The 25,068-nt window shown below is 46.6% G+C and overlaps 1 protein-coding gene and 1 long non-coding RNA gene across 2 annotated transcripts in view; one reads left to right on the forward strand and one right to left on the reverse strand.

Annotated features, from left to right (window-relative positions):
- Positions 1 to 22,328, reverse strand: part of LOC137519541 (uncharacterized) — a 91,074-nt gene extending 68,746 nt beyond the window's left edge. Inside the window, exon 1 of the long non-coding RNA XR_011021003.1 lies at positions 22,168 to 22,328. This is a non-coding gene — a long non-coding RNA (uncharacterized lncRNA). The remainder of the gene's footprint in view (positions 1 to 22,167) is intronic.
- Positions 1 to 25,068, forward strand: part of ADCYAP1R1 (ADCYAP receptor type I) — a 312,660-nt gene that overhangs the window by 59,599 nt on the left and 227,993 nt on the right. The gene's annotated exons all lie outside the window — the stretch shown is intronic.

Consider the following 25,068-nt stretch of genomic DNA (forward strand, 5'->3'; position numbering starts at 1 on the left):
TCTGGCTAAGCAGCACAATGTTATTTATTCCAAAATAGGAAATAGGCCTGAATAATTCTTTCTTTATGGTAAACAGACAAATCACATTACAGCTAATGATGAGTCGTTATAGAGGACAAGGGTCATATAACATATATATATACCGGTATATATATGTATATAGTAACTAATGTCCAGCACTGCGCAATATGTTGGCACTTTATAATATAATAAATAAATACAATAAATAAATATACATACAGTTAGGCCCATAAATATTTGGACTATTTGGACAGAGACAAGTTTTTTGTAATTTTGGTTCTGTACATGACCACAATGAATTGTAAATGAAGCAGCTCAGATGCAGTTGAAGAGCAGACTTTCAGCTTTACTTCAGTGGGGTGAACAAAATAATTACATGAAAATGTGAGGCAACTAAAGCATTGATTTATGATATTGCCCATATGCAATCAACTTTTTCTCTTGAGTTTTCTCCTAGGAGATACAGTACTTTTTTCAACTTCTTTTTAAAAATACATTTTCAATACTTTGCAATTGAAAAAGTATCTAAAAGAAGATGAAAAAGTATTGTCAAAGTTCTTTTCAATACATTGGGCTTGATTCACTAAGACAAATAGCACTACTTATCAAGTTAGCACGCCTTATCAAAGTTAACACACCTTATCAGAGTAGCATAGCAAGCGCTACGAACCCGCAGGGGCTCAGGGCAGGACGAGTGGCGCTCTCATCAATTAGCAGGCATAAGTTTGCTATGCTACTCTGATAAGGCGTGTTAAATTTTGATAAGACGTGCTAACTTTGATAAGGCGAGCTATTTGTCTTAGTGAACCAAGCCCGTCATATTGACAAGGTGTCAAAATATCAACTAGGAGAAAAGTTAGGAAAAAATGTGAATTGCAAATGGGCCCATCTCTGCATTTCAAGGGCTCAAAAGTAATTGGACAAATTAAAAAACTGGAAATATAATGTCAATTTCTAATACCGTATATTCCAGCGTATAAGACGACTGGGCGTATAAGATGACCCTCCAACTTTCCCAATTAAAATATATAGTTTGAGATATATTCGCCATATAAGACTACCCCTCTTCCAACACCCAACAAATTAAAGAAAAACATCATATACTGGTGCTATGTATGAACAGATACTTGTGCTGTGCTGTATGTGGTACCCAGTATATAACGGTATATAGGGGATGGACTGGTTGGATTGGTCAACACTGCCTCTCCCCAAGTGGATTGGTCAGCTCTCCCTGTCTACCTGTTTATCAAAGCGGTATGGAAGAATAGGTCGCGCTGTGCCCATAAAACACGCCTCTTACACCCTTCTGGCCCCGCCCTTGTATCCTATTTACCTCCTTCTCTGCCTCTCAGATCTCACACATGTGCGCCTGCACCCTCACTACAGTCCTCAGCAGCGAGATCTGGATAGGCTGCATTCTCAGAGATGTCACTGGTCTGAAGTGAATGGATAGGTTGCATTCTCAGTGATGTCACTGGTCTCTAGTTATTGAATGCATTCTCAGTGATATCACTGGTCTTTAGTGAATGGATAGGTTGCATAATTCTCAGTGATATCATTGGGGTCTTTAGTGAATGGATAGGTTGCATTCTCAGTGATGTCTCTGGTCTCTAGTGAATGGACAGGCTGCATTCTCAGTGATGTCACTGGTCTCTAGTGAATGGATAGGCTGCATTCTCAGTGATGTCACTGGTCTCTAGTGAATGGATAAGCTGCATCCTCAGTCATGTCACTGGTCTCTAGTGAATGGATAGGCTGCATTCTCAGTAATGTTACTGGTCTCTAGTGAATGGATAGGCTGCATTCTCAGTGATGCACTGGTCTCTAGTGAATGGACAGGCTGCATTCTCAGTGATGTCACTGGTCTCTAGTGAATGGATAGGCTGCATTCTCAGTGATGTCACTGGTCTCTAGTGAATGGACAGGCTGCATTCTCAGTGATGCACTGGTCTCTAGTGAATGGACAGGCTGCATTCTCAGTGATGTCACTGGCTTCTAGTGATGGGATAGGCAGCATCCTCAGTGATGTCACTGGTCTCTGGTGAATGGATAGGCTGCATTCTCAGTGATGCACTGGTCTCTAGTGAATGGACAGGCTGCATTCTCAGTGATGTCACTGGTCTCTAGTGAATGGATAGGCTGCATTCTCAGTGATGTCACTGGTCTCTAGTGAATGGACAGGCTGCATTCTCAGTGATGCACTGGTCTCTAGTGAATGGACAGGCTGCATTCTCAGTGATGTCACTGGCTTCTAGTGATGGGATAGGCAGCATCCTCAGTGATGTCACTGGTCTCTGGTGAATGGATAGGCTGCATTCTCAGTGATGTCACTGGTCTCTAGTGAATGGACAGGCTGCATTCTCAGTGATGTCACTGGCTTCTAGTGATGGGATAGGCAGCATCCTCAGTGATGTCACTGGTCTCTGGTGAATGGATAGGCTGCATCCTCAGTCATGTCACTGGTCTCTAGTGAATGGATAGGCTGCATTCTCAGTAATGTTACTGGTCTCTAGTGAATGGATAGGCTGCATTCTCAGTGATGTCACTGGTCTCTAGTGGATGGATAGGCTGCATTCTCAGTGATGTCACTGGTCTCTAGTGAATGGATAGGCTGCATCCTCAGTGATGTCACTGCTCTCTGGTGAATGAATAGGCTGCATCCTCAGTGATGTCACTGGTCTCTAGTGAATTGATAGGCTGCATTCACAGTGATGTCACTGGTCTCTAGTGAATGGCTAGGCTGCATCCTCAGTCATGTCACTGGTCTCTAGTGAATGGATAGGCTGCATTCACAGTGATGTCACTGCTCTCTGGTGAATGGATAGGCTGCATCCTCAGTGATGTCACTGGTCTTTAGTGAATGAATATGGTTGTAGTCATTATACAAAACGTCGTTTCTTGAACCATGTTTTTGCTTGCACATTTTTACATTTAATTTATTGGAAGCTTGTAATTGGCTTATATCCGTTAGCATTCTGTTATATCCTTGGTGCAGTCGGCATCCCTCTTGTCGTCACGTGGACGTATCTTAAGCGAATATGAAGCAGATGAAGTGAATGTGGCTCCTGCGGCGTGTGCTCTCGATGTTTGCAGGGCTGTTCCATAAAGTGCTACATGATGGAATAAAGCAACAAAGGCAGAGCTTTCATAGAGTCCATTCACTATGCATCATCCAGGGAGGAAAATTGACCCACCAAATGATTGCCTGGAAGCGGCTGGATGGCGGCGGTGCGGCTTTTATTCCTGAAACGCGCCCCCCACCCCCGTACCTTTTTGTTGCTGTATTTCCTGTGTGCCTTTGCCCCGCTTCCATGCATATAAAACGATAAGAGCAGGAAATTGAAGAGGCTGCGAGAGAGGAGGAGCTGCAGCCAGATTCCTATTAATATTGTCCATCACGGCACAAAAACATAGAATATTGCCTATAGGAGAGGCGTCTCCGCGCAGCACTGCTCTCAGGAAATCACACAGCCGGGCGTCTCTGTCTGCATTGTGTATGGAGGCCACGTATAGACTGCCAGGAGGAGAGAATGTGTCTTCTTCATTATTTGTATCCCCCCATATTCCATCCACCTGAGTTTCCTTACCTTCTTGTCCTCCTTTCCTTTATCCTTCTTCGCTTTTTCCTTCCCCCTCCCCCTCCCGTTTTCTTCTCCTAAATCCTTCCTTCCTTCCTTTCTGCTGTCCTCCTTCCTCCTTCTTTTCCATTCCTTCCTTCCTTCTTCCTGCCTCCATCTTTTCCCTTCCTTCCTTCCTCCTTCTGCTGTCCTCCCTCCATCCTTCTTTTCCATTCCTTCCTCCCTTCCTTCCTTTTTTTTCCTTTCTTACTTCTTTCTTTCCTTCCCTTCTTTCTGTTGTCTTTCCTTAATTTCCGCCTCCCTCATCCCCATTTTCCCTTTCCTTCTTCCTCTTGTTCTCCTTACTTCCTACTTCTCTTATTTCCTCCCTTCCCTCTTTAGTACTTAATTCCTTCTTCCATATCTCCCACTTTCCTTATCTTTTTACTTCCTCTTTTCTCCCCTGCCTTTGTCTTATTGTTCATTCCATTCTTCCTTCTTTTCACTTTTACTATCATTATCATTATGTATTTACATAGCACTGATATTTACCCCAAACATTTTACAATTTACAGAGTACATAGTCATGTCACTGACTGACCTCAGAGGAGCTCACACTCTAATCCTACCATAGTCATAGTCTAATGTCCTTCCATATTATTATGTATTTATACAGCACTGACATCTCCTGCAGCACTTTACAGAGTACATAGTCATGTCACTGACTGTCCTCAGAGGAGCGTACAATCTAATCCCTTCCCATAGTCATAGTTTAATGTCCTACCATATTATTATGTATTTATATAGCACTGACATCTCCTGCAGCACATTACAGAGTACATAGTCATGTCACTGACTGTCCTCAGAGGATCTCACAATCTAATCCTACCATAGTCATATTTCTAATGTCCTACCATATTATTATTATGTATTTATATAGCACTGACATCTTCTGCAGCACTGTACATAGTACATAGTCATGTCACTGACTGTCCTCAGAGGATCTCACAATCTAATCCTACCATAGTCATAGTGTAATGTCCTGCCATATTATTATTATGTATTTATATAGCACTGACATCTTCTGCAGCACATTACAGAGTACATAGTCATGTCACTGACTGTCTTCAGAGGAGCTCACACTCTAATCCTACCCTAGTCATAGTCTAATGTTCTACCATATTATAATTATGTATTTATATAGCACTGACATCTTCTGCAGCACATTACAGAGTACAGTCATGTCACTGACTGTCCTCAGAGGAGCTCACACTCTAATCCTACCATAGTCATAGTCTAATGTCCTACCATATTATTATGTATTTATATAGCACTGACATCTTCTGCAGCACTTTACAGAGTACATAGTCATGTCACTGACTGTCCTCAGAGGAGCTCACAATCTAATCCTGCCATAGTCATAGTCTAATGTCCTACCATATTATTATTATGTACTAACTGATGGCCCAGCGCTGCCCGGATATGTATTTGCCCGGTGTTGGCTCTGCCCACTTTTTCAAACCCAAACACACAATTACTCAATGACCTAGTGTGTAAGCGTTGTGGACTTTGGCATCAATAATTTGCATTAAAATTAAGCAAATCTGATTGGCTGTGGTTCCACCCCCTTTTCTGAATTTGAACCCCAGTCACCTAATGACCAACTGTACCAGGTTTGAGGCCTGTGCCATTAACAGTGCAAGAATGGCATTCCCCTTGAAAATCAATAGGTGAATTTTGATAGGCTCCACCTACTTTTCTGAATATTAATCTCAGTCACCCAGTGACCAACTGTGCAAAGTTTGGGAACCCTACCATTAACAGTGTAAGAATGGCTGCTGTTTACATTTTCCCAGTGAAATTTGTATTTGTCTCTGCCCACTTTTTAAATATGGGAATAAAAAGTATCCTATATGTTATTCCAGGTAGTGTACTATGTGTGTGCCAAATTTCATTCAAATCCGTTCAGCCATTGTTGCGTGATCGAGTAACAAACATCCAAACTTTCACAATTATAATATTAGTGAGATTTATACAGAAAGAACATCTTCTGCAGCACTTTACAGAGTACATAGTCCCTAAAACGTCACAAACGTCTTAGGGGCACCCGTTGCAACGTTTTAGTCGCACCTTGTGCGACGTTTCGCACCACCGCGCAGTGCTAAACTTTGCGCGCTAACTTAGCGGGTAAAATTTTGCGCGTCTTAAAGGGCTTTAAGCGTGCTAGGGGCTTTTAGGCGTGCTAGCTAAGTTAGCACTCTTCAAGCCCATACTCTAATATCCTACCATATTATTATTATCATTATTATTATTATTTTTATTACTAGTGACCTTAGACTGTTTAAAAACAGGCTAGGTCGGTCAACACACCCGAAACCACCGTCTAATAAGAGTGTACAGCGCTGCGCTATGCTGGGGACAGCCGTGTGACACGGCTGTCCCCCTGGGGGACTCAGGAGCGATCAGCTGTGATTGGCTGAAGCCTATCACAGCCGATTGCTGTAATTGGCTGACAGGAGGAGGGAGGACTGTGAAAAGAAAAAAAAAGCATTTTTATTAATAAAAAAGAAAAAACATATTTACAAAAAAATAAATAAACATTGGGGGAGCGATCAGACCCCTCCGATAGAAAGCTCCTTTGGAGGGGAAAAAAGGGGGGGGGGATCACTTCTGTGCTGAGTTCTGCAGCCCTGCAGCAAGCCCTTAAAGCTGCCGTGGCCTATTTAGGTAAAAATGGCCTGGTCTTTAGGGGGGTTTAACACTGCGGTCCTCAACTGGTTAAAAGGAAATAAATATGGCAGCTTCCATATCCCTCTTGCTTCAGTTGCCCTTTAACCTCGTGTGCTCGGTGCAGCTTTCTGCCTCCTCCAGCGCCCAGTCTTCTGCTCTGCGCCCAGTCTTCTGCTCTGCGCCCAGTCTTCTGCTCTGCGCCCAGTCTTCTGCTCTGCGCCCAGTCTTCTGCTCTGCGCCCAGTCTTCTGCTCTGCGCCCAGTCTTCTGCTCGGCGCGCCTTCTGCTCGGCGCCCAGTCTTCTGCTCTGCGCCCAGCCTTCTGCTCGGCGCCCAGTCTTCTGCTCTGCGCCCAGTCTTCTGCTCGGCGCCCAGTCTTCTGCTCTGCGCCCAGTCTTCTGCTCGGCGCCCAGTCTTCTGCTCTGCGCCCAGTCTTCTGCTCTGCGCCCAGTCTTCTGCTCTGCGCCCAGTCTTCTGCTCTGCGCCCAGTCTTCTGCTCTGCACCCAGTCTTCTGCACAGTCTTCTGCCCAGTCTTCTGCTCGGCGCCCAGTCTTCTGCTCTGCGCCCAGCCTTCTGCTCGGCGCCCAGTCTTCTGCTCTGCGCCCAGTCTCCTGCTCTGCGCCCAGTCTCCTGCTCTGCGCCCAGTCTCCTGCTCTGCGCCCAGTCTTCTGCTCTGCGCCCAGTCTTCTGCTCTGCGCCCAGTCTTCTGCTCTGCGCCCAGTCTTCTGCTCGGCGCCCAGTCTTCTGCTCTGCGCCCAGTCTCCTGCTCTGCGCCCAGTCTCCTGCTCTGCGCCCAGTCTCCTGCTCTGCGCCCAGTCTTCTGCTCTGCGCCCAGTCTTCTGCTCTGCGCCCAGTCTTCTGCTCTGCGCCCAGTCTTCTGCTCTGCGCCCAGTCTTCTGCTCGGCGCCCAGTCTTCTGCTCTGCGCCCAGTCTTCTGCACAGTCTTCTGCCCAGTCTTCTGCTCTGCGCCCAGTCTTCTTGATCTGATCTGCATGCTTAGAACGCTGCTAATTGGCTTCCATTGTACAATGGCATGCAGGCCGGATGGGGGGAGCAGTCTGCTTGCGATTAATGAATGGGATTCATACAATGCTTGCATGTCTAGGTGTTATTATGCTCCATACTGAGATATAGTGGTGATTGGAGCAGTGCTAGTCCCTGTTATATGACTATTTCCTCTGCTCTGCGACGTTTTGAGTGTTTTTCATTAACTTGCTATGAATAGTAATCTTCCATTTACATTCAATTATTTACATAAACCAGACCCTATTTACTGACTGGAGGAAAAAAATTAAATCAGCTCAGTTCTATAAACTACAATCATTAACGGCAGCCCTAAGGCAAGGGCGGTTTCACGCTGCAAACCAGCGTCAGCGCCAAAAACAGGCCTTCAGGGAACAGTGCGTTGGTACGCGGTGTTCCCTGTCTGGCCACCAGCCACGCAGGAAGTGATGCGTGCTTGCAGTCACTTCCTGCTTCGGGGTATGCGGAAGTGCATGGAAGCTTATTGTAAAAATACTCTTTTGCGCAGGCGCGCCGCAATGTCAACTGCTTTAACCTGTAGCCGACCGTGTCACGCACATGGCCGTGGCCACGGCGGTAGCCCCAGGACCGTATAACGCCGATTGGCGTAAGGTCCCGCAGGCCTGATTTGCAAAAGATTATCCCTGCTTGAATAGCTCCGCTCCGCCATCAGTTTCCCAGTGGCGATCGCCGCTAGGAGACTGTTAGACGGTGAAACCACCATCTAATTAGTCTGTGGTCTGCGATCCACGGCAGCGCTGTACTGGGGACAGCCGTGTGACATGGCTGTCCCCCTGGGGGAGACGGAAGCAATTCGCCATACATCCGCATACTCGCTCCCCGCCTCCTCCTGGAGGAGGGCTGAGAGCTGCGCAGCCGCACTCACGTCCATGTGTACTGCAGCGGCTGCGCAGCTCTCGATGGCCATCTTAGGAGGGGAGTGATAAGACGACCCGTACGGTCGGAGACCCGACCTGGGGCCAGTACAAGGACTATAATGACAGCAGAACGAAACGGAGGGAGAGTATGGCGTGCTCTATTGAATCAAAAAGCTGACAGGTACTGATCTATTTTTGGCTGTCTGGCCTCGTAAGTCCTTTAACTGCAATGGCCTGGTCTTTATGGGGGGGTTTAATCCTGTGGTCCTTAAGTGGTTAAAAACCCTGCGTCGCCATAGACTAACATGACTTCTGGGGCAACACAGATCGCCGCAGGTCGTTGCGGATCACGCACGGTAATGTAGTTCTGCTCCAGCGTTAGATTGGGTACTTTCGGCGCAGCGTACCGCAACATGAGTAGTATAAACTTACCCATAGGGCTTAATTAAGCTCCGGTAGCAGTGCGGCACACCGCGCCAATGTGAAACGGCCCTGAAGCTGGGTTCACACATATTCAATTTCACGTGCGGTATGCACTTTATCAAAATGGCGCTTGCCACACACATCTAATGCATTTTAGTGGCATTCACCATTCTTCGTGCATTCGTAGGCATCTTGCGATTTTTCTGCGTTTAAAATTTGGACAGGAGGTCTGATCTTTTTCCCCCCACGCGATGTACGATCAGAGTTTCAAAACGGAAAGGGAGCACAAGTAGTGGATGGTGTGTCCCAGAACCTCAGATCAGCAGGATCTAATAACAGGATCAGCCCTGATTTGTAACAATTGTTTGGAATCCGCCTCTTGCCACTCAGATGTAGCAAATCACATGTAACAATTCCTGTTTTTGCCCCTCCCCCTCCCCTCAGTCCTGTTTTCTGAAGCACTGAAACAGCCAAGAAAAAGTGAAAGCGATAAGGTTCAGGGTCATTATTTCTGCTTTGTTTTATAGCTTAAAAGACAGTGTGGTTTCTTAAAGGACACCTGTAGTAAGAGGGATATGGGGGCTGCCCTATTCATTTCCTTTTAAACAATACCAGTTCACACACACAATACCAGTTGCCTGACATCTCTGCTGGTCTATTATGCTGCAGTGGTGTCTGAATCACACCAGAAACAAGCATGCAGCTAATCTTGTCAGATCTGGCGATAATGCCAGAAACACCTGATCTGCTGCATGCTTGTTCAGGGGCTATGGCTAAATGTTTTAAAAGCAAGGCCGGATTTAGACCATGGCCTAGGGCACCACAGGAGCAAGGGCACCAAAGCAGCAGGATAAACTGTTGCAGTATTTGCAAGTTTGCAAATGCTGCAATGCAGGGAGATCAGGATAGCGCTGCTAGCCGCCTGTGCTGCAGCCACCTTGCTCTCTCTGCATGGTTGCATTGTGGCTGGTGGCTATGCACTTGGGCAGCATTGGAGACGGAAAGGAAGAGGAAGCTTCTGCACTGGAGAGGAGTGGAGAAATGAGTGGCACTGATGGCTGCTGCGGTGTGAAGGCGAGCTGGCTACCTATACTGAAAGGTGGGTGGGAAAAGGAGGGATTAAGGGAGTCATTTGGCTACCTATACTGGAGGGAAAGGGGGCGGGGTCGTCTGGCTACCTATACTGGAGGGAAAGGGGGAGGGGTCATCTGGCTACCTATACTAGAGGGAAGGGGTCATATGGCTACATACACTGGAGGGAAGGGGGGAGGGGTCATCTGGCTACCTATACTGGAGGGAAGGGTGGGAGGGGTCATCTCGCTACCTATACTGGAGGGGGGCGGCTGGTGACAGTGGCCTTGGGTGGCAATAAGTACAAATCCGGCCCTGATTAAAAGCAGAGGGTTAACAGAACTGCCCGGTGACTGGTATTGCTTAAAAGGCAATAAATATGGTAGCCTCCATATACCTCTTGTCCTTTAACTGCAAATATGACAGAATGATGCAATGGTATAAAAAAAAGTTATATAACTGAAAATAAAAATATGAGACTTTTCTTTGCTACTAATGTTCTATTTGTTATCAATACTACACATGCAATTAATTATATCATAAGTTGTTGTTTTTTCTCGCTGCAAGTTTGCTTTCAAAGTGTACCCGAGGTGACATGTGACATGATGAGTGTACTGTGTATGTACAGTACTAATCATATCAATAACCAGGCTGGTTTACTTGCTTTATGTTGCTGCCTGAAAGAGTTAATTTCTAGGCATGGAAGTGACAGCTTCTGTCTTGTCGGAAGCTTGTCGGGAATATAGTAAACATCACTGATAAGCAAATTACAGCCATAAAAGTTTTCCTGGCAGAATACCACTTCTGAGGGCAGAGAGGGATAAAATACATGAACTATTGACCCTTTTCTAACTCTGGGACACTTAATAGGCTGCCAAGGATTAGAGACGGTAAAACATACAAGCTACATTGCAAATGTATAAATAGAAAATAAAACCACGGGATACTTAAACTAGTCATTTTTAGGAGTAGGAGGATAAATATAATTGTTTATTTCATCAGTTTATTTTCACCTCAGATTTACTTTAAAGGGGAACTGAGGAACTGAAGAGAGAGGTATACGGAGGCTGCCATATTTATTTCCTTTTAAGCAATACCAGTTGCCTGGCAGCCCTGCTGATCCTCTGCCTCTAATACTATTAGCCATAGACCCTGAACAAGCATGCAGCAGATCAGGTGTTTCAGGGCTTGTTTCCACTGTTGCGACGCGATTTCGCCGGCATTCCGACGCTTGTAAAAACGCATGCGGATGCGTTTCCGCATGCGTTTTTACCCGCGATTTCGCGTGCGAAATTAACCATGACACTGCCAGGGCAAAATAAAATTGAAAAAGGTGCGAAATCGCACGCGAAATCGCGGGTAAAAACGCATGTAACAAACGCATGCGTTTTTACTATTAAATACATTAGCGGCGATTTGCATGCATTCCACTCGCAGGCGAATTCGTTGGCTCTTTTGTGCGTTTTTTTACCGCTGAAAAAAACGCACCTCAACAACGCTACAGTGGAAACAGGCCCATCCACTTGCATTACATGTGCGAATCTGCATGCGTTGGACGCATGCAGATTCGCGATAGTGGAAACGAGCCCTCAGACTTTAAAGTCAGATGTGACAAGACTAGCTGCATGCTTGTTTCTGGTGTTATTAAGACACCACTGCAGAGAAATAGACCAGCAGGGCTGCCAGGCAACTGGTATTGATTAAAAGGAAATAAACATGACAGCCTCCGTATACCTCTTAATTCAGTTCCCCTTTAAATGTTGTGTATGTGAGTGACCACGTATGACTGGCCGCATTTGTCTGCTATTGATTGCCCATTCTTCCTCTTCCATGCGGTCTCTGCATCCCTCTCCTTGTTACCGTGTCTCTCCCCCCCCCCCGGGGAGAATGCTTTCACCTCCCTCTCCCAGTCCTCATTTTTCTTTTATGGTCTGCGTCGCATTATTGCTTTTTCATTTGTTCTCCCTCCATTCTGAAACACAAGAATTCTGCTGGTTTGTTTTTTTTTCCTCCAGTTCTTGTGATAAAAGGCTTTCTGTGTGTTTTCCAGCTTTCTATCAGATGGACGTTTGTGGGTTATAGTGAGTTCCATACAATGGCGGCTGAGAGCAGCCCAGTTATGCTAATTGATTTTGATTGCAGGGAAACTAATGTGTTATGCCTAGAGGTGCGTACACACATGCGACTATAGTCGTTTGAAACGATCGTTCCCCGATCGTTTCAAACGACGATCGTTTAAAAAAAAGGAGCCGACGACCATTAAGTCTAACGACGGACGAGCTAGATGGTTAAAAACGAACGATCTAGCTTGGCGGATTTTTTGCAACAACGATCGTTTGCAAAAGTAGTACATCGTTGGAAACGGTCGTTCATACCAGGCTTGACATGCGCATTTTGCTATTTCTCCATGAAACTTCTCATTTTTATGTGCAAGCGCAATAGTTGCTTTACGTGATGTAACGTTCGTTCTAACGATCAGATCGTTACACACATTTAAAAACTAACTTTACTTAGTTCGTTCTTTCATCAATTAAAAGTTCGTTCGTCGTTCACAACGAACGATCGTTGTCGCATGTGTGTACATAGCATAATACACACGGTACAATTGTCTGTGCGATAAAAGGATCCGATTGATTGCTCCCGATCGTTTCTGCGATTGATTTCTCATAAAAAGATAAGAAAAACAAATGAGTATAAAATAATCGAGCGCAGAAAAAAGGATTGGGTCGGAAAATCGTATCGTGTGTGAGGGTGCGTACATACATGGGTCGGGGTTTGGCTCCTCGGTCAACAGTTTGGGGCCCAGTTCTGTACAGATGCATTGCTAGACTCTAGGCTAGCGACATGTTCTAATGCTTTGCAGGGGGATAGAAGGATGATATGCGTGGGGCGGAGTAGCAGGGTAATGATCCATCACTCTAAGCCCCTCAGCAGTAGAGATGGCCTGAGCAGTTCGCCGGTGGACAGTTCCCGGAAAACTTTGGCTGTTCGCCAATCGCATTTAATGCATATTTTTTGTCAAAAATTTGCACTAGCATTTAACATTAAAGTCAATGGCCCCCGACTTAGCGTGTAATAGCAAAGCCCGTGCTAGAAACACCAAATTTGCAGGATATGTTAAAGGAGTTATCAACCAAACCCTCCCCCCCCCCCCCATCGCTATACTTACCCAAGGGTTCCTCCAGCCCCTTGCAGATGTCATGTCCCACGCCGCATCTCTGCTTGCAGCCGCCGACCCGGGGTCCCTGTCGGTGCAGAGGCTGTCCTCGAGGTCCTCTTCTACTGTGCCTGCACGAGCGCCGCTGTCAATCAAGTCCCATAACTGCTGCACTTGCACAGGACAGTCTGGACAACGTAGGCTTGATTGACAGCGGTGCTCGCGCAGGCGCAGTAGAGGAGGTCGCCCTCTGCACCACTGGGGACCCCGGGCCGGGGGCTGCAAGCGGAGATGCTGTGAGGGATATGTCGGCTGCAAGGGGCTGGAGGAAGCCCCGGGTAAGTAAAGCGGGGGAGAAGAAGGACCAGGGGATTTTGCTGTGATCTGTGCTGCGTGGGCTCTCCAGCCCACGGCACAGATCACTTTGCAGCCAGGCCGATCAGACTTCCCCCTTTTTTTCCCCACTAGGGGGATGTCCTGCTGGGGGGGACTAATCACCGCCGGCTATCTGCGTTTTGAGGGGGGGGGGCTCCTCAAAGCCCCCCTCTGCAGCGATTTCCGCCCTCTCTGCCCTTCCTTCCCTCCCTCTCCCTCTCGCTATGGAATGCACAGGACGGAGATCCGTCCTGCGCCGCCTCTGATAGGCTTCAGCCTATCAGATGCCGGCGATCCCCGGCCAATCAGAGGCCGGGGAGTGCCAATCTCCTCTACGGCGCTGCTGCGCAGCAGCGCCGTATGATGTAAACAGCGGGGATTTCTTCCCCGCGTGTTTACATTTCGCCTGCGAGCCGCGATCTGCGGCTCGCAGTCTGTTCACAGAGACACCCTCCGTGAACTGACATGGGTAATACCACTTACGACCAGCCGCCGCCTATCGGCGTTAGGCGGTCGTTAAGTGGTTAAGGAGGACAGTGGGAACAAAAGGAAAAAAAAAATCAAAAAATCGATTTTAAAATTATGATGGGAAAAAAGTTTATAATGAAATGCGGTAAATAACATGATAATGTATCAACCTATCGGTAAATTTACATGTGTAAAAAGAAAAAGCAATGAATTTCACGACGAACCCCCTAAAAGCCCTGTGGAAGTGGCAACGCTTTGGCCAGATATTGCTATACAGCGCAATATGGCTGTATACGTATCCCAGGCAACTTTACCTATTTTGTAGTCCTTTTTTTTTGTTCAGAGTGTGGGAAATAAAAAGAAAAAGTGATGTGGGGTCCCCCCTCCTGCACCTCTTTAGCCCCTTGTCCCCGTGCAGGCTGGGATAGCAAAAAATGAGGTTCCCCGGCCGCATGGGGCTTCGCACCCTGACCTATACTAGCCCTCATGGTCCATAGTATGGGGGGGCTCTGGAGGAGAGGGGCGACCAATCCTTCCCATCTCCCCCAGAGCCCTTGTCAAAGCCATGGACAAGGGGCTCTTCTTCTCCACCTACAGTGCCCCAGGAGGAAGTGGGGGGCAATGACGCCCTGTGGAGGTGGAGGATTCATGGCATCTGGGAGGCCCCTTTAAGAACAAGTTTTTGAAATATATTATTGTTATGAAACTTGAAACATTACAGGTTTTGTAATATTATTTTGTTTGCACAAATTTTATGTTATCAAACATTTTATTCTTATGGCCCATACTCACGGTCTACTTTTGAAGCCTGTCGCTAACACACGGGAGCGTGTGCACCACAGTTCGGCGACAGCTCGTCGCCAGGTCCCTCCGCATACTCACGCGGAACAGGCTGTCGCTGACGTTCCTTTCCCCCGCCGGAAGCGCCGTGTATTCTCAATTGGTTGCTGTCGCTAGTCCGCATACACACGCGGACTAGCGACAGTTGCGGCGAAGTTGCGGCGGCAACTGTCGCCATGCGATTGACCGCGCTAATCGCCTGGTGACAGCAGCGACGAGCGACGGTTCGGGGTGCGCGCCTCATACTCATGGGCGACCTGTCTCCGCAACACGCGCATGCCACGTGGTTGCGGCGACAATTGTAGCCCGTGAGTATGGGCCATCAGTTTGGTAAATTTTTCGGTTTGTAAGGTTCTTTGTGCTGAAGGTGTGTGTGTGTGTGGGGGGGGGGGGTCTTAGGGTTAGGTAGGCACTACTGGGGGGGGGGGCTTAGGGTTATGCACCACTAGGGAAGGACTTAGGGTTAGGCACCACAAGGGGGGTATTAGGGTTAGGCATCCATAGTGGAGGGTTCTGTGTGAGAGTTCGGTAGTAAAATATTGGTAAGATTTTCTACTGTTTTATTACAGTTATTAACAATTTTCGTTCTACATAATTATTATTACAAAAATATTAAACATCTACACTTTAAAAACAAAGAATATCAATAGATATGAACCATATTTTTATTTACGAAATGGATATTAATAATATTTTTATTAACGAAACCCTGCACTCTTTTTTCCTTCTGCCCGCCATTCATGCACATAGTCTGTCTGCAGTGAAGGCATAGTTCATGAGAGCAGCAACCCTTGCAACGTGCCCGGTGTTGGATTTACCAGCGCGTTTTGACTTCTGGATTGGCGGGAGGCGGTTTGCGCACTCCCCCTCACGTGCCCGATGTGATATTTTGGATTGCGCTCTACAGGCGAGCAGTGTAGCAGTCAGCGGGGGAGACTCTGGCTCCGCTCCCCCTCTATTATACATCGTGTACTGCATACTGCACCCCGCAGAGTTTTTCATCTTTTGTCATACGCACAGCCTGACAGTCAACGCCGCCGCCTCCCCCTGGCTTTCAATGGAAGTATAGAAAGTGCGACTGCTTCGGAGTTCTTACCGACAGGTCGCTCTTTATCATCTCAGAACAGATCGAGACCCACAAGTGAGGCACGAGCGGAAAAGATTGCGCCGCAGAACAGCCAGAGTGCAAATTAGACACCTTCTGATTAGGATCCATCTGCTTCAGAGTTCTCAAACAGCGGCTCAGAGACGGAGACCAGAGCAGACCTCGAACATGCTTTGAAATGATTTTCCAAACTGTTAAAGTAGAACTTACTGGAGTCAATTAAAAACAGCAGTGTGTTTTTATAGCAAAGGGAGCAGTGGAAACGACGTAAAGTTTTACTTGTCAAAATGAGATAATTTGGGATATTTTCTATAAAAAGTTTGTGGAGTAGGCCTACTGCAGGGATTGTTTACTGCAATTTTTATCAAAGCATTACCAACAGTTTTTTCCTCTAAGGGCTCGTTCCCACTATCGCGAATCTGCATGCGTCCAACGCATGCAGATCCGCACATGTAATGCAAGTGGATGGGCCTGTTTCCACTGTAGCGTTGTTGAGGTGCGTTTTTTTCAGCGGTAAAAAAACGCACAAAAGAGCCAACGATTTCGCCTGCGTCGGGAATCCGTGCGAATCGCCGCTAATGTATTTAATAGTAAAAACGCATGCGTTTGTTACATGCGTTTTTACCCGCGATTTCGCGTGCGATTTCGCACCTTTTTCAATTTTATTTAGCCCTGGCAGTGTCATGGTTAATTTCGCATGGCACCCTGCCATGCGAAATCGCATGCGAAATCGCGGGTAAAAACGCATGCGAAAACGCATCCGCATGCGTTTTTACAAGCGTCGGAATGCGGCCGAAATCGCGTCGCAACAGTGGGAACGAGCCCTAAAACTGTTCTAAAAAGCAGGGAGACTGTTCCTACCTAATAGCGACAACATTTAGAGTATATTTCTAGAGCTGCAGCACTACAGCTAAGAAAAGTGCAAATCCATCCCTAAACTGCTGCAAATTAAGAAGTGCTTCATAGCAGTTCTACAGGTTGTGCAGCAGTGCAGGCTATATGTGATCTGTGAAGGGCTCCTCCCCCCTCACTCAGAGCCTGCTGACAGCAGATGTGTTGGTTACCTCAGCAACAGTAATTTCCCTCACAGACTGCACTGCCTGAGAGATCTTCCCAACTCCTCCTATTCCTAACAGTTTAAGAAGGAATCTGCACTATTTAGTGAATTCTTAGGATATCTGAGACAATTTTGCACGGATTTCTAAAAACCTACTAATATTTTGTCTCAGACACTCTTGATAAATGTCCCCCTATGACTTTCTCTGATGTAGCCGACATTAACTTGACTGTTTAGCTACAGTAGAATCTTAGTTGATGTGCTTGTACGCTAAAAGAACAATAAAGGACGCTTATGGGCCATATGGACCAAACCAACCTGGCGGATCAGACTGGCGGAGCCAACTATCGTAGATACTCAGTGTTTTGCACAGGGACTGGCAGATGGCCAATGACCGGGCGTCAGAGTGCATGTGCAGGAGGCTCAAACTTTCGATGATGTCCAGTAGGCAACCCACTCTTCTGCCTCATTCCAGTTTATGTTCGCTTGCCCTTAACACTACATCTGCCATCATTAGCAATCCTGTCTAGAACCATTGGTCGCCGTCCTTTGGACTCTGTTTACACTGCGTACATTAAAATAGAGTGCCCGAAAGTGTTGGCTCCCAGAAAAGACGAAAGTAGAATGTTGGTAATTTTACAGACATTCTAGTGTTACAGTAAAACTGAAGTTAGTAAAACATCGGTAATAAATACCAATATTTTACTACAACTAAACATACCCTATTCTCACACTGAACCCTCCCACTACCAATGCCTAACCTTACAGAGAAACGCCAGTGAAAATAATATAATTAACCACTTGAGTACGTCAGTGGTAAACCCCCCTAAAGACCAGGCTGTTTTTTTCATAATTGGCCACTGCAGCTTTAAGGCCAAGCTGCAGGGCCGCACAACACAGCACACAAGTTATCCCCCCCCCCCTTTTCTCCCCACCAACAGAGCTCTCTGTTGGTGGGCTCTGATCGCCTTCCCTTGTGTTTATTTATTTTTTTATAAATATTTATGTTCATTTTTTTTTTTTTATATTTTTCACTGTCTGTTTTTTTTTTTCCTCCAATCCCCTCCCTACCCCCAGCCGGCCAATCACACGATCGGCTGTCATAGGCTTCTGCCTATGAGAGCCGATCGCTGTCTTGTCCCCCAGGGGGACAGCTGTGTCACACGGCTGTCCCCAGTACAGTGCTGCTGCTGATCGCAGCGCTGTACTGTGTAAATAGACGGCGATCACGCCCGGAGACTGAAGACGGGGCGGAGCTCCGCCGCCCAAGAAGGAGATGTGCGCGCACCCTGCTCGTGATCTCCATCAGTAGCCGGCTCCAGGACCTGATGCCAATTGGCGTTAGGTGGTCCTGGGGCTGCCGCCGTGGCCACGCCCATTAGCGTGGAGCAGTCTTAGAGTAGTTAAAAAAGTGCTTAATTTTTACAATAATTATGTATAAATGATTGAGTCAGTGTTTGCCCATTGTAAAATCTTTCCTCTCCCTGATGTACATTCTGACATTTATCACATGGTGACATTTTTACTGTTGGCAGGTGATGTCACAGGAAAGAGATGCTGCTTGCTTTTTTGGCAGTTGGAAACAGCTGTCATTTCCCACAATGCAACAAGGCTCCCACAGTGTGATGTCAGTACTTCGGGGCTGTGAGGTGCTGACATCACACTGAGGGAGGGGTTTCACCACAATATCAGCCATACAGAGCCCCGTGATGATCCGTTTGAGAAAAGGTAAAGATATATGATGGGGAAGGGGGTATCAGCTGCTGATTGGGACGAAGTTCAATTCTTGGTTACGGTTTCTCTTAAAAGGAAATCTGGAGGGGAAAAAACTGCCAATCGGGAGGGGGAAGCCTCTGAAAGCCCTCTCATCACCTGGCCCGTTCCAGCACTGTCCCCACAGGAAAGCCAACGACAAGGGCTTGTCAACAGCTCACGCATGCGCAGTAGCACGGATCCGATCAGGCTCAGCTTTTTTTTACGAAGCCTGATTGATTGACAGGTTGATTGGGTCCCTGTTACTGCACAGGTGCAGTGCGGCCACTCATAGGGGGTCCTTTTTCTGTAACGGCTTGGTGGAGAAAGATGGGGAGGCTCCCCCCTCCCAGGTTATGTATCTGTAACTGTATACCTTTTTCTGCCTCAGACCAACTTTCTTGCGGCACCACTTCCATGTTCAGCACCCCCTCCTATTCCTTGTGCAGCCCCTCTTCAATTTCTAACATTTATGTACAGCAGCCTCCTTAGCCTCCTTCAGTTCTATACAGATCCCTTGGGCAGCAGCTCCCTGTTTCCACGTGTTACTCCTTGTTTGAAACCTCTGTATTCCATTTGCAACCTCTTCTTCCATATGCAGCAATCCCTCTTCCATATCCAGCCGCCCCTTGGCCAGTTGCCGCCCAAAGCCTGGGCCTTTGGGGCCTCTGCAGAAATCCGACCCTGGTAACTCCTCCCCCAACCTCACAGGTTTGCCTTAAAGTGGATCCGAGATAAACGTTTACTCATTGCATAATTGTGTTTCTTTGATATAGTTTGTGGGGCATTCCTCAAGCCAAATACTTTTTTGTTTTGTTTTAATACTGTAATTCCCTATAAACTAAACAAGCCTCGCCCACAGCTTTTCCGGAGAGCCTTGGCACTCTGAGACCCATGTAGCAAGGGTTTATGGGAGCTCAGTCTGGGCAGGAGGAGGAGGAGCAGGTTACTAGCCAGATAATTCAGAGGCAGAGGGGAGGAGGGAACAGGAGAGAGAAGTGAAGTTTTCACAGGCTGAGGGGTGGAGATGCAGAGAAGCTTGTCTGTGTGTAATGTGACAAACAGAACATGGCTGCTCTCATTGTATCACATGAAGAAATAATCATACACTGTTAAATCTGTTTGCAGCTAGATTTACTGTGTAATCTAAACTTTAGATAAGATTGTTAGTTAGTTTTTCATCTCGAATCTGCTTTAATTTATGTGTTAGAAACTACACTAGGTTGGTTTCCTCCCATATCCCCCTCCTAATTTTTTCATAATTTGAAGAGGTTGACCGTGAATTGCAGATCCGCTGGTCTTCATTCATTTCAAAAGACGATAGTCCAACAAGTGAAAACCTCAGCATAATCCATGTTGTGCCCAGATAAATCCCCAATAAAGCGCCAGTCACCCTTCTGATAAGAAAACAATTCATCTGAAGAATGTTCTGTAGGGAAGCAGGAGATTTGGGCGCATGAGACAAGTGGACAAAAAGGGCGCCCCATTCACTCCCATTATAAATATCGTTTAATGGGCGCCGAACAGGGAAAAAAAGGCGCCGGTGATTATTAACGTTTTACAAACGGCGCCCGGAGATTTTTAAGGTTTTATAACTGTGCTTGTGATGATTTAACTTTACAAAATGAGCCCGTGACGAATAACGTTTATAAAGATACTAAACATATTTATCCTGTTTAATTAAAACATGATTTAACATTTTAACCCTTACTGTTTGTAAAACATTATTATTCACAAAATAAAGTGATCAGTACGTAACGTAAATTGTAATATATTTTTTACAATCACTATTTGTAAAACATTTCTAAAACATTATTATCCACCCCCAAAAATTATTTAAATTTATCCATAGGGGGTCTTAGGTTTAGGCACCACCAAGGGGGTCTTAGGTTTAGGCACCCCCAGGGGATCTAGGGGTTAGGGATAGGTACAGGGAGGGCTTTGGGGTGGTTAGTTTTAGGCACCACCAGGGGGGTCTTAGTTTTAGGCACCACCAGGGGGGTCTTAGGTTTAGGCACCACCAGGGGGGTCTTAGGTTTAGGCACCCCCAGGGGGGTCTTAGGTTTAGGCACCACCAGGGGGGTCTTAGGTTTAGGCACCCCCAGGGGGGTCTTAGGTTTAGGCACCCCCAGGGGGGTCTTAGGTTTAGGCACCACCAGGGGGGTCTTAGGTTTAGGCACCCCCAGGGGGGTCTTAGGTTTAGGCACCCCCAGGGGGGTCTTAGGTTTAGGCACCACCAGGGGGGTCATAGGTTTAGGCACCACCAGGGGGGTCTTAGGTTTAGGCACCGCCAGGGGGTCTAGGGGTTAGGGATATGTACAGGGAGGGTTCTGTGTGAGAGTAGGGTTAGGTATAGTTTTAGTACAATTTTAATTATACTAATCAACAGTTATTATGAATGTACTTATATTAATATCATTGTTATACACAATATTTTCACATTTTATTATTATAATAAACGATAAATCAAGATTATCCATAACAATATATAATTCTAATGTTTAAACAAATACTGTTTTTTTAACAAACGTAATTATAAGTTTCAGTTTAGAAACAGGGAAGATTAACGTTTTAAGAATTGCCGATTTCATACACATTATTTAATGATTTAAAAATTCTTAAAACACTATTTGTAAACGAAATTCTACACAATATTTTGATAAACGATAATACTGCTTATCGTTTACACCACGCGCCCTTTTTTCCCGACGCCCTTTTTTGATGTACGCGTTCTGTAGAGCCGCAGATCCATCTTTCTTCCTGTGTATATCATTACAGCGAAGAACAAAGACACATTCCCGACAGTGAGCTCTTCAGACATAAACTGCACACCCTGAGATCCAGCAGACTGTCAGTGTGGAGGAGGTGGCCTGTCTATGTGTGCCGTAGCTTAATGACATTGTCTACCTTACAAGTCAGGGGCCGGGCCCCTATGAGACGTCAGCAGTGACGCAATACCCGTAGACAGTAGCGGACCTTCCAAGGTGGACCCCCCACTGTGTACATCGGAAACGTTTTACTTTCAGCACTTGACCTATGAGAGAGTTGACTTTGTTTATGAGACGTATTAAACACAATTTAAAGTGTCATTGCAGCAATAAAATACACTTTCCAACTGTGCTCATATCTCCTGTTCATCATCAACTGGTAAATATATGTCCTTGGACACAGTACAGGTAGTATTAAAACCGACCTGAACTCCCTCTCCGCTCTTAAAGATAAGCAATAGCATAATAACCTTTGAAATAAAAACATTTTATTATTAGTATTGATTTATAAAGCGCCAACATATTCCGTGGCGCTGTACAAAGTGAGAAACGAACATGGGGTACATAATAATACAGCTGATATAAATCCTGCAATAAAGCTGCAGTGTGTCTACTTCCTGCTTTCATGAAAGCAGACATAGGGATAGCATCCTGTGCTTTCAAATTAGCAGCTCTGCTGAGGCAGCAGAGATTCCTGAGCTGACACAGCTGAGAGATCAAATTACACTAGGGATTAGTCCCAAATGAGAGGGAATAAGACAGGCTGAACTCTCTAAATACATACAGGGTGCATTGTTCTATGTTTTCCTTCTGCCCTGTGCAAGAGTTCAGGTCCACTTGAAAAAGGATACATGGTGAAGAAATAAGCCTGTGCAAGAGTCTGCAATGTAAGGCGCTCTATTGCTGCTGCACAGATCGGTGGGTAGTAGGGCTAATCACTCACCCGCTCGCCTGTAATTCATTCATGTCAGAAGCCCCGCCCACTCCATCTGCAAGACAGCCTCGGCCTGTGGCAGTAGGTCATTTGATGACTGATGTCTTGTAGCCATGGAAACCAGGTTGCCAAAGTAGAAGACTGATTGTGAGCGTGCCTCCTAGCCTCAAAGCACTCATACAAACACACACTGCACAAACAGACACACACTGCAGTAACAGGCACACTCACACTGTACAAACAGACACACACACTGCACTAACAGGCACACTCACACTGCACAAACAGGCACACACACTGCACTAACAGGCACACTCACACTGTACAAACAGACACACACACTGCACTAACAGGCACACTCACACTGTACAAACAGACACACACACTGCACTAACAGGCACACTCACACTGCACAAACAGACACACACACTGCACTAACAGGCACACTCACACTGCACAAACAGACACACACACTGCACTAACAGGCACACTCACACTGCACAAACAGCCGCACACACTGCACTAACAGGCACATTCACACTGCACAAACAGCCGCACACACTGCACTAACAGGCACATTCACACTGCACAAACAGCCACACACACACACTGCACTAACAGGCACATTCACACTGCACAAACAGACACACACACACTGTACTAACAGGCACACTCACACTGCACAAACAGACACACACACTGCACTAACAGGCACACTCATACTGCACAAACAGACACACACACACTGCACAGACACACACAGTGCACTAACAGGCACACTCACACTGCACAAACAGGCACACACACTGCACTAATAGGCACACTCACACTGCACAAACAGGAACACACACTGCACTAACAGGCACACTCACACTGCTCAAACAGACACACACTGCACTAACAGGCACACTCACTGCACAAACAGACACACACTGCACTAACAGGCACACTCACACTGCACAAACAGACACATACTGCACTAACAGGTACACTCACACTGCACAAACAGACACACACACTGCACTAACAGGCACACTCACACTGCACAAACAGACACACACCCTGCACTAACAGGCACACTCACACTGCACAAACAGGCACACACCCTGCACTAACAGGCACACTCACACTGCACAAACAGGCACACACACTGCACCAACAGGCACACTCACACTGCACAAACCGGCTCACACACTGCACTAACAGGCACACTCACACTGCACAAACAGGCACACACATTTAGAGACACACACACACACTGCATTAACAGGCTCACACATTAAGAGACTCACACACTGCACACTCAACACACATTGCAACAGGCACACTCACACACATTGCACAAACAGGTACACACTATGCAAACAGGCACACACACTGACTGCACTAACAGCCACACGCACACACACACACACACACACACACACACACACACACACACACACACACACACACACACACACACACACACACACACACTGTATACACACACACACACACACACACACACACTGTATACACACACACACACACACACACACTGTATACACACACACACACACACACACACACTGTATACACACACACACACACTGTATACACACACACACACACACACACACACACTGTATACACACACACACACACACACACACACACACACACACACACACACACACACACACTGTATACACACACACACACACACACACACACACTGCACAAACAGGCACCCACACACAGAACTGCACACACAGGCACACATACACAGGACAGCATGGTTGCGTATATGCACAGAAATATGGGCAGCATGTTGGCATAATGGTTAGCACTCTTGCCTTGCAGCACTGTGGGTCACTGGTTCGAATCCCAGCCAGGGTGCTATCTGCATGGAGTTTGCATGTTCTCCCCGTGTCTGTGTGGCTTTTCTCCGGGCACTCGAGTTTCCTCCCATATCCCCAAAACATACAGATAAGTTAATTGGCTTCCAGCTAAATTGGCCCTAGACCATTATACATACACTACATGATACATACACTAGCCATATGACTATAGGGATTAGATGGGTCCCTCTGAGGGACAGTTAACTTCCCTGGCGGTACGATTATTTCTGGATTTTAGGATGTTTCAGACCCAAAAGTCAGGAAAAAAGTCACGCCGCCAGTCTCTACTTTCACTCACCTCCCTGGACTCCAGTGCTGCAATTGTACCTCCGTCCTCCGGGTGGCCCTGTGACTCTGTAATGAGATTACTGAGGGCGATCTCACCAGAGTGATTCAGAGCCTCGGAGGACAGGAAGGAGAACGACCACAGACGTCTGGATCCCCCGGGAGGTGAGTAAAAGCTCCCGCTGCACACTATACTCTGCAGAGAGCTCCCAACAGCTAGCCCGAGCTACACTCGGGATTACCTAGCAAAGAAATGAACAGCGCTACTTAAAAACAGATGAATGCTTACCTGCAAGAAAGTGCAGACCCCACTCATGGGATACAAATACACAATGAGCACACATACAACCTGTCTACCACTTGGAGGATGTTAGTTTCCACTAACAGCTTGCAATGCAATTTGTTAGGTACTTGTCCCTCCCACTGTCGAAGAAGTCTTTCCTCCATGGGAGGGGACCTAACACTAACTAAATCCTACCTATGCATATGCATAGCCTGGGCGCGCTACCAGTAAAATTAAGAATTGCGCAGAAAAAGTGGGATCAGCGCATCACCAGGCCGCCTCTGAATGGCCTCAGCTCAGAGATGCGCTGAGCCCCCCCAGAAACTACAAACGCACCTTGAACCCAAACAGAGGCTCTGCATATACACTCGGGATTACCGCCAAGGAGGTTAAGTGACAAGACTGTATATATTCTGTACAGCGCTGTGGAAGATAACAGCGCTATATAAATAAAAAGTA

This window comes from Hyperolius riggenbachi, chromosome 5, assembly GCF_040937935.1.
Source record: "Hyperolius riggenbachi isolate aHypRig1 chromosome 5, aHypRig1.pri, whole genome shotgun sequence".
NCBI lineage: Eukaryota > Metazoa > Chordata > Amphibia > Anura > Hyperoliidae > Hyperolius > Hyperolius riggenbachi.